We start from the raw sequence: 12,033 nt of genomic DNA on the forward strand, positions 1-12,033 counted from the left end.
ATGTTGCACATTTCAAAATTGTGCATGTTGCTGTTATGATGCTTCCCCTACCAAGTATGCCCTGAGACTGCTTACTCACTGGTGGTAAACAGCATTATTTAGCAGTTTACCCTAACACCCAACAGCTGCTCATTTTCAGCAAAAATCCAGTGGTTATTGTCCTCCTGCTCTTGCCTCTGCGCTCTTCTGCACTCATCTCTTGTCTCAGAAGATCTGCAGTCCTTGTAGGCATCATCCCAGTCCCAGCAAGCTCTCAAATTGACCTTGGTACAATTTGAGACAGATTCAAAGCCATCTTTTTTTCACCCCCGGGTGGTGTCCTACTTGCTACAGATCAGAAATGCTGGAGTTCATAACTGAGTAGGTCACTGCTATAATGTTTTCCATTTGAAGTAGGAAACTGTCTGAATGAGGGGGAAAAAAGTAAAATTTGAGATTGTTTCATGAAAAATAGATTCTATGTTCTACAAGTTTAATTATGACTGATTTTCCAGTTTTAGCTTTCTATGCTTTCAATGTTAAGTCTAAATTAGGCCACAGGAAAAGGATGGTCTATCTTCAAAGAAACATTTAGGCTGATTGTGTTCTTCAGATTCACGGAAAACAGCTGTGGGTGTAGCAATAGCTCTCAAGCTCTCCTCCATGCTAACATACAAGATGCAGATGCAAGCTGGATACTTCTGCTGTGTGGGAGTTTGGAGAAAAGGCTCAATAAAACTGGTTGGCAAAATAAATTACCACCAGAGCTGTAGAGCTGTAGGACCTTTTAGAGCATGGGAGACAAGGGAAGTGGACAAGAGAGAAGGCATCCCACATCCTCCTCATGCAGCTATGAAGCCTCTGATTTTCATGGGCAGAGACCACATTGCATAGATGGGTGAATACATGCTTTTTCATTGCTGCCTGCCCATTAGGAAAAACTTCTTTAAGTACATAGTTATCACTGCTGTGATTGAAATGCAACCCTGTACATATATATATATATATATGTATGTAAGTATATGTATGTGTGTATATATACGTATATTCACAACACCACAGATAGAAGGTGGTACCACAGGGAGATCTCCTTTGGAAAACACGTGGTGGTTCTGCCAGCAGAGGCTTTGATCTTTAAGGTTTTGTAGTAACTGTTCCAATTTCTTTTTATGCAGCTCATCCAGGAATTAGTTAACTCCACTGTTCATATTTGTAGTCCATAGGTGACTAACATATCTCACTAGTCTATAGCTTGACATTTTTGATGACACACATGTCCCATGATTTCTCTACTCATGTGTTATTCAGAAATAGGTAAGGAAGAGCAGTTGCTCCACAACAAATCCACGAACCAGTAGTCTTCTTTTTGAAAGAAGCCACATTTTCCTCAAGAGTCTTTTGGGTATTGCAGCACTGGTTTTGCCTGAAAAGAAACAGAGCACTACTATTGCAGAGCAAAGAGTGGTAACTCATGGAAGAATTCACAAATAGCTGCTCTTCAGTAATCCCACGTGAAGCTGAGCTCTGCTCTTCCAGTGGACTCTGTGCTGCAGGGCTTGGTTTGGACCTGCTGAAGACCTGTCATCACAGTTTGTGTTACGTAGTGCTTGTCTGAATGGTGACTTCAGAAGCACTTGGCTTGGCAGGCAAACTGAACAAGCTCTGTTTAAATAAACACAAAGGTACAGAAGGCTAGTTGATGTTTGGAATTGTCAGCAAATGATGCCGAATAGATATTTTTAGCAAAATTGTTGTACGTTTCCTACTGCTTTAAAGTACAAATTCAGAGATCAGAATGGTTTCAGAATTTTAAAAGTGCAGGGGTACAAGTGCTCATTTGTGCTGCAATTTTGTTTGGGCAGGCAGCTATTTACTGCTTTGCCAGTGGTAGCAGAAGGAATAGCTGGGCCTTGTGAAAACGTGTTTCTCTTCTTTTGATATGCTTCAGCTCTTTTGGCAAATATTAAAAAAAATAGAAAACATCTTAATTGTTTTGGTATTATGGGTTTCATCAGTACCTGGAAGAGGAATGAAGTTCATAATTTAAAACCTTTCCAGTGTCCCTTCCAGCACAGGATGGTTGGTATTTCTGAGAGGCTCTCTTCATGTGGATCTCTGGACAGGTCCTGGAGCCCATTTTCTTGTTTTAAAACTGAAAAATACAAGAAGTCATTTTGAGTGATATTCATTCTACCTAATTTTCACAATACCTTGCCTTTGGGCAGGCTGCAATGCCTTTGCATGGGGTCTGGGGTTATGGGAGAGTAACTGCTGAGCCTCCCCAAAGCTGCTTGCCCTGGCCCTGAGCTGCAGCAATGATCAGGCCTTGTGGGCTGCAGTTCTGCCCCAAAAACCCAGAGTTTTTATGTGATTTTTTTCCTGCAGCAAATGACAGCATTTCAGGACTTTGAATCACTCTTTGTCTCTTTGGACTTGCAAGTTACTGAGACGTAGGAAGCTTTCTTGTTTATTGTTCCCTCTCTCACTTTCACATGACTTTTTACTGAAGACCCAAGCACTTCTTCGGCAGAGTGTTAGATTCAACATTCTTTTTTAATTAAATGTGCTGAGGTGACCTAATCAGATGGTAGCTGGTTGACCACAGGAATGGGAACTACGATACTGTGTAATCTAGTTTAACATTAATTCACTCTGTGACCTTAGGCAAACAGATTAGTTGCTGCAAAATGGGAATGATAATTCCTTTTAAATGTTGACAGAAAGTTGAGTAAATAAACAAGTTCTACTCTCTGTGGGTCAGGCAGTCTTATTCTCAAAGGGACTTCAGAGCTTTCATTATTTCAAACTTCTCTGGAGTAAAGGGATGCAGCTCAGGCATCTGGATCACCAAGGTCTTCCTATGTTTTCCCATACTGATCCCCATACCTCAGCTTTCTGTGGTGTCTGTGTGGCTGTGTTTCAGGATGGAGTGAGGGATTCATGGTGGTTGGGCTGGGTGATCTTGGGGGTCTTTTCCAACCTGTGATTCCATAACTCCTGTCCTTGTCCCCAAAAGCAGTGTCATTCACTATCTTACACCTTGTGTAAACACAAGAAGGATGGATGTCTTGCTTCCCCTTCAGGCAGGAACGTGGCACTTAGTTTCACAGTGGTTTTAGTTTCAAAGTAGTGCATCTCTGTACTGAATAATGACATAAATGAACTCAGCTGCACAGGGCTAAGAGCAGCAGTGACTTCATTTGCCACCAGTGACTTTGCCCAAAATGTCCCGAGAAGCCTCAAACAGACTTCTTGCTTTTTAACATTCTGGTGACAAAATACCTCATGGCAGCAGAGAAACCTATACAGTGTTTCATTTCTCAATTGCGTTTCTTAAACTTTGAAGTGCCATTTATTTTGGTACCTGGTGTATTTCAGGCCATGCTTTTATTTGGTGGGAATAGCGTTAATGTGTATTAAAGGCAGAAAAGCCTGCCGAAATGGTTAGAAGTTATTCCCAGAATTTAAATAATTTCCTAAATTTTGAGCTCTACAAGTCTGATGTGTTTTAAATGGCCTTTTAGAGAGCAAAATGAAACTCAGTGTGGCATTTAACCAACAGTTTACAGAGGTGCTAGTTATTCCACTTGGCTATATTTAGGAATCCAGGAAACAACAATGACAAAAAAAATAGTGAAACACTCTTGCAAAAAAATTAAAGGAACAGTTTCAGCTATAAAACTGATGTCTGCAGCAAAAAAACCACAGCTGCTAAATGTTACCAAATCATAATAATTGTGACAGAGTTACATCCAGATCTTTCTTTAAGACATCTTCACCCATGTGAAGGCCTCTTGATTTAAACAGGGCTCAGCAGCAGGGAGGTTTGTGTTAAAGAGTATCCCGGTAAAATTGGACTCCTCATGTAAATCAAGGCTTATTCTTGCATTCCAAAGGGTGAAAAAGTCACACAAGGGGAGTGAGATGCAAGACGTGTGAAGAAGCCTTTATACAGCGACTCCACGCTGGGGAAGTCTCAGCTGGATGCTCTGCCCTGCTTCAAACAGAAAAGCAAGTTGGCCACTGTGAGAGGGAATTTTGGGGACTCCCCTGTGGCTTGGGAAGCATTGTATGCAGGGAAAATCAGAGCAAACCTCCTTGTTTGCTCCGTGAAAAAGTGCAGAAGGCTAAAGATAGAAGGATAAGTCCTCAAATGAGTGAGAAGCAGACAGAGAGCAAAGGGACAAGAACAGAAGTGACAAAAACCACGTAGGTGAGGGACCACTGCTAGCTTAATGAAACCCTACTTAGTAAAGATGAAACAGTACAATTAATGTGTTTTCAGTGGGCATAATTAGTCCTTCTCCAGAAAATAAAGTAGGTGAAGTACTCAGGCTGATATTTTGCACTCTGCCTTATGAAATGATGTAACTTTTACCAATCTTTGAAATACTGATTGTGAATGAGTCAGTGTTACTCAAGGGCTTTGGTCAGCTGTTCCCATTTACTGGTCTGGAATCTCACTTTTATCATCCAGTCTGAGCTTCCCCTCATGTGTTCAAAACCAAGTTAATGTCAGTATACTGAGATACTGTCATAGTATCATCGAGGTTGGAAATGCACTGTGACAGATGCTGCTTAAATATATGGGGAGACAGTTACCTGCTTTTGCAGGTCTGTGGTTGAATTGTTTTCCTGCTACAATACGGTTCATTAGGGCTGTGATTTCTTGTCACTTTTACAACCTTAGTATAAATGTAGATTTATCATCAAAAGGTTTAGGGTTAGAGTTAGGGGTTTTTGTTCAAAAAAGGGAGCATATTGATGCAGGCTTCCTTCCTTAATCTGCACTGTTCCCCAGGATAAGTGGTGTTTGCATCACCTGAGCTCACCTGTGCAATGAAGTTGCCTGTTAACCTGGTCAGCTCTTCCTCCTGCCGACCCAACCTCAGCACAGTTTTGTGACCCCAAGAGCTGTTGCAGTCTAGGGAGCAGCTGCTTGAAAAGGAGTATCACAGGCACAGACACTGTGCTGTTAGGAAGGAGAGGGAGCTCATCTCATAGGGCTGGTCTCAGCATCCTCCAGCCATGCCTGAGGGAGAGCCTGGGAACGACTGTGTTAAAGAGTGGATTGGCATTTAGCTCTCCTGTTTCTCCTCTAAGAGTTTCACTGCTGTTCAATGGTGGTTACTCGATGGGCAGAGCACCCTTTTTACTCTGCTCTTGGGCAGGTAGCAAGTTATTCCATAAGCAAGCCCCCTCTTTTGCCTGTCCTCCCTCCCACCCCCGGCCCCTTGCCACGAGCAGGTCGGCAGCAGTGGTCAGAGGCATCCTTAATGAGGTCCCTAGCTGCTCAGTGGGCTGATTTGGTTGTAGTTTTTAATAATGCGAGGTTATTTTGTTAGCAGCTTTACTTTCCAAGTCTTTTCCCCCTTCCAGCACCCCTAGGTACAGCTCTACTGGATCAGTTACCATCTGCTCCAGTGTTTGCATTTAGCCTGCAGGGCCTGTGATCTCAGAAATATTTCCTGTAAATGGGATCTCTCATGCCAGGCCTGTCACACAATAGATATATAATTGGATAAAACCTAAACTGAAAACAACAAACAAAAAGAAGAAAACTACATGTTGTGCCATACACAGCACGTGAGCCGCTCCAGAATGGGACACGCTCCTTGTTTATGTCTGAAGCTGCTCTTGTATGTCTTTTTTATTCCCTTTTGCTGTTCAACAAAATCAAATTAATGTAATAATTAAATTCCATGCTGCATTTTTTCCCTACTTACTCTGGAGCAGCTTGCGGTGTGCATGCAGAACAGCAGCAGTCCAACAGCTAAGGCAGTTGCTGGGTTTTAAGTCTTGATCCTGGTGTTGGATACCAGGTAGAGTCCATGTTGAAGTCACAAATCCTTCTCCTCCATGGTTTTGCTGCATGCAGCATTTCTTGTTGGTTGGGAGGCAGGATGATGCACAGCCTGGGAACAAGGCTGGGCTCTGGGGGGAACAGTGGGCAAACTACAGGCAGCCAGTCCCCTGGACACTGAGAGCAAGGGTGAAGATGGCATCAATGATCCTTGCAAAGGAGAAAGAAATGCAAAATTTCTTTCCATTCTTTAAACCCATTTTGAAGGCCTCCTGAGCAGGGTACAGGTTCGTATAAGATGCATGCTGCCCTCTGGGACAGCTCGACTTTTGGATTTGCCAGCCTTTCTGCAAGAAGGTGGAGATGATGAAAAACATCTGATGCAATGAATCTACACCTAAACTAAAAAAAAAAATCCCTAACTGATTGTATACATCAGAAATTGTTCACCGTGATTTTCCCCTTGCTCATACTGTGAATTTTCTTCATCGTTGCTGCAAGAACAAACTGTGCGAGTCGTATTCGTGCTGTTATTCTGGTAGTAATGAGCTTACAAATACTTTTTTTGTTTTGTTGGAGGGACTGCAAATGCTCTACTCTAGTCATAGCTTGCAAAAGCTGCTCAGAAGTGCACTGCAGAACATCAAAAAAAAAAAGAATTGAATTCAGCTTCAGTCAAGACCAGTAATTGGTTTTCATACAAAAAAAAATCCCCAACCAAAAGCTGTTCATCTGTCTCTGGAAGATAAAAAAATGCCCAGAGTTTGGATTTGATTGCCCTCCCCCTAAAGTAATAACAGTAATCCTAATAAACGGGCAGGTTTATAAATTTTCATCAACAGACAGTGCTACGATGTTGTACTAACTTTGGTTTATTTATGACAAATGCAGTCTAAAGCACCTGAAATATAAACCTTGAATCCTTTTTAATTCCAACATAAAAGGATTACATTTTATCAATATAGCTTATCTCCTAGCAAGCTGCCTTTTTTTTATGAACCCACAAAACATTCATTTTGGCTTCTTTTCTGCTTTATTTTTTTATTTTTTAAACAGTCAGCAATTTCTAAATCAAGAATACAATCCTAGTGCTAGTGCCATTTTGGCAATAGGCTGTTTTATTGATTTCTACAATGCTGGCATTTCATCAATAACAGTAGAATACAGGCTCATAAATTCACCCTTCCCAAAAGTGGCCTGATCTTTCATAGCAGCTTCCATTTGCCTTTGAGTTGAACTGTAGTTTTTGTGACTCGGGAAAAAAAAAAATCAGGTTTGATGAGCCTTAAAGAAACAAATAAACCAAGCCAGAAGCAATCAAAAGTACATGTGAGTTCATAAAAAGTGAGCCTTGGTTTCTTTGTCTAGAAGATTAACACTTCCTCAGGAGGGTTGTAATAGGATTGAGCCTTCCCAATGGTACTTCAAAGACATGTGCTCCTGAAGGCTTTTACTGAGTAACTTACAGGATTGTTGGAAGCTTTGCCTCTGCTTTCCTTCTGGTTTCTTTCAATACTTCGAGGAAGATCTGAACTGAGGATCATGTTACTCCTCCTTATTTTTATCCCCCAAATGTCTTCCCTCTTCTGTATGCAAATTTTGTATCCTTAAAGAAAGAAAACAGTGTAAGTTGCATAACAGTTGGAGATTTTAAAACATAAATATCCATCTCTTTCATGTTACTACTTCAGTAGTTTGACGTGTCATATTTTTGCATTTAATGCTGTATAGTGAAATACTTCCTTTTAATTCAAAGAGACCCAGAGCATGTATTTTTGTTACATTTGCAGCACTGTTCTTTCTCCAGGAGAACACACTGTAAGCTTTGATTTCCCAGGCGCTTTGTACAGAGCACTGAGTTCAGCTCTTGGTGTTCATGTGTGGTTGTAATGTGCTATCTCCTTTTTTCCAAACTTGAGTACTTTTCCCCACCCTAGTTCAGATGGTTAGGCTGCTTTCCATGGTAGTGGAAACCCTGAATTCCATCAGACTGGAGGCAGAAAAGCCACTCCCTTGGTAAAGGTTAACTGATGGCCTGGAGACGGCCCCACTCTGTGCTCGGAGAAAAGAAAGGAGCTCTGTTAGGTGGGAGAAGCTGGTCTTGTGCATGGGTAGGGATGCTCTACTGGTTTGGCTACATAGCTAATAGGTCCTGCCTTCTTGGATTGGGCTGCTTTGGTTGTGGTGACCCAGCAAGTTCTCTAGCTCCAGGGCTATGTGTTGCCCAGCTGGGCTCTCTGGTTCTCCCTGTGGGTCTTACAGAGACATGAAGAGCCCATGTCCTGCTTAAACGCTTGCAATTGCTGTTTCTGGACAAGACCATGAGTTGATGTGCCTGAAGTCAGGCAGAGAGCAGAGAGTCAGGCCCAGGTATGTGCAGTCTTTGGCCAGTTGGCTGAATCACAGGGTGAAACTTCCTCTTGATGCCTCTAGGAGATATCAAGGAAATAAGCTCCCAAGCATCATGATAGTTTTGTTCATTTTCTTTCTATGACAAGTTTTGCTCTTGTACTGATTGAAATGAATGGGATTAGACAGGGAACACCATTTATGATTTAATTTCTCACTTCGAATGTGCTGTCAACCTCAGTAATTCTATTGCCAGGATTTTTATAAAGCATCGTGGTATGCTAGTTAATACATTTAAATCTACTTTAAAAGCCTCTCTCTCTCAAGAGCAAATGGAGCCCTGCTTAGCATCCCTTATCAGCTTGCTTAGGAGGGAGAAAAAACAGTTGTCCTTGCTGTATTGGCTGCCAAAGGGAGTTGCATTCTTACTCCATGTACTTTACTAATTTGTAATCTTTCACTCTAACTAGCTTGTTTCCATGTTCTAGAGATTCAGTTGTTTTAGTATCAGCCTTGACTAATAATGTGGTGCAGCAGCTCAATTTCGGTGACCACAAATAAGCAAGCAAAAGTTGTAGACTAATTCTGGTAGTCAGATGTACCCAAACAGAAGTTTTCTGCCTGCATTTGTGTAAGCCCCAGTGAAGCAGTCCCCTCTGCCCAGCCTCTGAGCCTGCTTGTCACCTAAGCCATTACCAGGAAACATTAAACAAGCCATGGAAAGTCCCCTTTGCTGGCACTTCTCACATTACTAAGCAGCACACGGGGGGCACCAGCTACAGGATGAATAATCCCAAGGTTTCCCAGTATGGCTTCAGGGTGGTGGGACTTGTGGCTGGGAGGGCATTGAGGGCTTTTTGGAGGAGCTGGGTGGGGTGGAACACACTTCTTGTCCTCACCCAAGAGGGAAAGGGTGCTGGGTACCTGGGGTGGCCCAGTGCTGCAGCTGGTGACATTGTCCAGGTGTGACCCAGCGTGCAGCTATGGCCCTTGTGATGGAGGGGGAACGGACGGTGTGTCACTGACTTCTTTCATGTCAGGAATGGGCTCCTGGTTTATTGCAGTCCTGTAAATTCTGCCTTTGCTTGCTATAAATTAACTGCCGTATTAAGTGCAAAGTCCAGAAATAAAAGGACATAAATAGTTGCATTTGAAAGCTGTATCATCGTCTGTAGATGTTTAAGTGGGGATTTTATCCGTTAGATTAGAAATACCACTTATCTCATCCTTCTGGATATTTTCACTACCCTTCTAACTTGGAGATAAATATCCCTTAATGGTTTTTTTATGTGTTTTATTTCTTTTTCCATGATGATCAGATCAGTTCTGACTGAAAATGAAGCCAATTATCAAGAACAATAAATAAAAAAGTGCGTGTTGCTCCTTCTGCACTGAAAGAAAGAACAGTAAGTTGAGACAAAACAAATTTGGTTGCCAAGTCCAAGTACCAAAGGCAGCAAGGAGAACTCAGGCCCCATCCTAATTAAAGAGATCTAAACACAATGAAAACATATTGTACTGATGTCATATGTTAAAATATTTATAATTGCACAAAAAGGAATTGCAGCCTATTGGAAACATTTACAGAGCTCGCCATTTCTGCAAGCTAAAGAGAAGAGGGACTAAAAGGGACTGGTTTTGCTCATCTGTGAAAGTTTTGCTCTTCAGGTTTTTCCTGTGAGGTCCAACATTACCTTGCCACTTCCTCTTATCAGTCACTAAGATAAGCGAAGAGCACTGGCTGACTTTGTATCCGAAGGCAGGAGATGGTATCTGTCAGGAATTGCCATTTCCCCTGGGCATTGCATTGCAGTTGCCTCTGTTGGAATAATTTCAGCTGCTGGGAAGCCGCTTGTAACACAGGGCCCTTCATATCCATCCAGAATGCCAGGCTGGGTGTGGGAGGGCCAGGGGCTCTCAAAAGGAGAGGATGTGGTGAAGAGAAGAGCAGGCACCCTCCTAAGATACATTCAGCAGACTCAAGATTTGGCAAAAAAGACGTACCTTTGCCTGCTTGCCACGGGGAAGTAGTAGGGGAAAGCTGACGTGTAGGAAGTCACGCTCCCTTTCAGCAGAACCAGAGAGGCAGTAGGAAAAGCCACAGCCGTGTGTGTAGGTCTTGAAAATGCCGGGATGCTGGGCTGAAGCAGTTTTCTGTAGCAGTGTGTGGCAGGGGTGGTGGGCAGATGCCACTTGCAGTGCTCTGGAAGTCTGCTGTCTAAACGTGAATCCACCTGAGCGCGTCGTGTGAACGAGACTGCCCCGTATATGTTCCCACAGAAGCCTATTGCAGATGTGCTCACTTAAATACTTTCTGTAGTATAAAAATAGGCTTTTGGCTGCACACCATGTACTCATTGGAGAAGGAACTTTTCAACTGTGGCTTAATTTAATATCTTCCTTGTTTGTGTTTATGTTCCTTGATATTGATTTTGATGTTTTTCTTCCTCAAATACTGGCGAGATCCTTTTATAAGTAAACAATGCAAGCATCTTGCTAAGTTTCTCTAGTATTAAAGAGCTTTATGGCAACATATGGACATATTGAGGCTACTTACTAACATATCAAAGAGGAGCATTTATTAGTTAATGATTTTATTAGGAATTCATGGTGCACCAGAAAGGTGATTGGAACTTGAGATATTTAAAGCATCGTTTTAGGGAAATAAGAGTATCTTTGTTTAGCTAGTTAATGTCTACCTATGGTATTTAATATGAAACGAAAAACCAGCTTGTCAATCATACAAAAGAGGAAAAATGTTGCTACCTCTCTGGAATTATTAATGAGCCAAGAATTGCTATTGCATTTCTGTATGACTTCGCTGTAGTTGGAAAAATTGACACTCTGTCAGAGAGAGATTGATAGCTCTGCAGGAGTTCAGGAAAGAACAAAAGCAGGTTAGTGGGGGAGTGCTAAAAAGGATGTGTATGAGGAAAGATGCCTGTTGATTTTCTGAGTGGCTGTGGGTCATGGTGAGGGGATGCAGACAACCCTGCACTTGGCCAGAGTTACCCACTACGGGTGGCTTGAAGGTTAAGTCAATTTCAGGCCAAAATCCATGTCTGTGGGTGACTGTGGGGTTGTCCTCAAGGCAGCACACTTGCTGGGGAGTGGAGCATGGTGCCCCATGAAGGTGGCTGCGTGGCTTTCCAGTGGTGTGGAGGCTGCTCAGCCACGGATGGCTGGAGCCACTGGCTCTTGATTAGCAGAACTCATGTAATGAGGGCTGACAGAGCACAGCAGGGGCAGAAATGACATTGAAAAAGCCAAAATTTAGCTGAAGTGCCAAGGAAATCTTGCTACTTTAAGGGCTTTGAGTGTTTAGTATTGCCACCTCAGGGAAGTAAAGGTGGCAAACAGTTTGCATACATGAATGTAGCTTGCTCTCTTAAAGCCAGGCCAAGAAGTGATGACCCCAAAAAGGGATGGATGATGGCTTAAGCCTCTGAAGTACACTCTCCCTACCCCTCACAGCAGTGGTTCTGTGTCTGTGGCACAGACATGGCCCTGTTACCCAGCACCTGACCCTTTCTTGGGCAGAAGATTTGGGGATTGGCCTTTGTCTTTTTCTCTTGACACAGTGCACAGCCAAAGCCATGTGATGGCTTGTTTCCCAGAGCTTCCTGACCCAGGTTTTCTGTCTGTGCTGCTGACAGGGTGGTGCTGGTGCCTGCTTTCCAGGAGGCCAGCCCAGGGCCCCAGCACAGCTCTTGACTGGAGTAGTGTGGCTGCTTGCCCTGCCCATTGAAGCAGACCTTAGCTTGCCCTTCTGCTGCAGAAGTCCCGGGTTCTGTTCTCTATTTACTCCTACAACAACTCAATTAGTTTGATGGAAATGAGATGTCAAAATGCCCCAGGCTTCAGCGACTTACCCAATGTCACTCAGAAAGCTTTGGCAGGGA

At 42.9% G+C, this 12,033-nt stretch overlaps 1 protein-coding gene and 1 long non-coding RNA gene across 2 annotated transcripts in view; one reads left to right on the forward strand and one right to left on the reverse strand.

Annotated features, from left to right (window-relative positions):
- The window catches only part of BCL2 (BCL2 apoptosis regulator), a 94,021-nt gene that overhangs the window by 20,640 nt on the left and 61,348 nt on the right, over nucleotides 1–12,033 (forward strand). The gene's annotated exons all lie outside the window — the stretch shown is intronic.
- On the reverse strand, nucleotides 1,009–10,403 carry LOC306800187. The gene is made up of 4 exons (XR_013773769.1): nucleotides 10,136–10,403; nucleotides 7,249–7,388; nucleotides 5,706–6,415; nucleotides 1,009–2,131 (listed from the first exon to the last, which is right to left on the reverse strand). It is a non-coding gene; the product is annotated as an uncharacterized lncRNA (long non-coding RNA).

Source organism: Erithacus rubecula, assembly GCF_903797595.1.
Source record: "Erithacus rubecula genome assembly, chromosome: 3".
In the NCBI taxonomy this organism is placed as follows: domain Eukaryota; kingdom Metazoa; phylum Chordata; class Aves; order Passeriformes; family Muscicapidae; genus Erithacus; species Erithacus rubecula.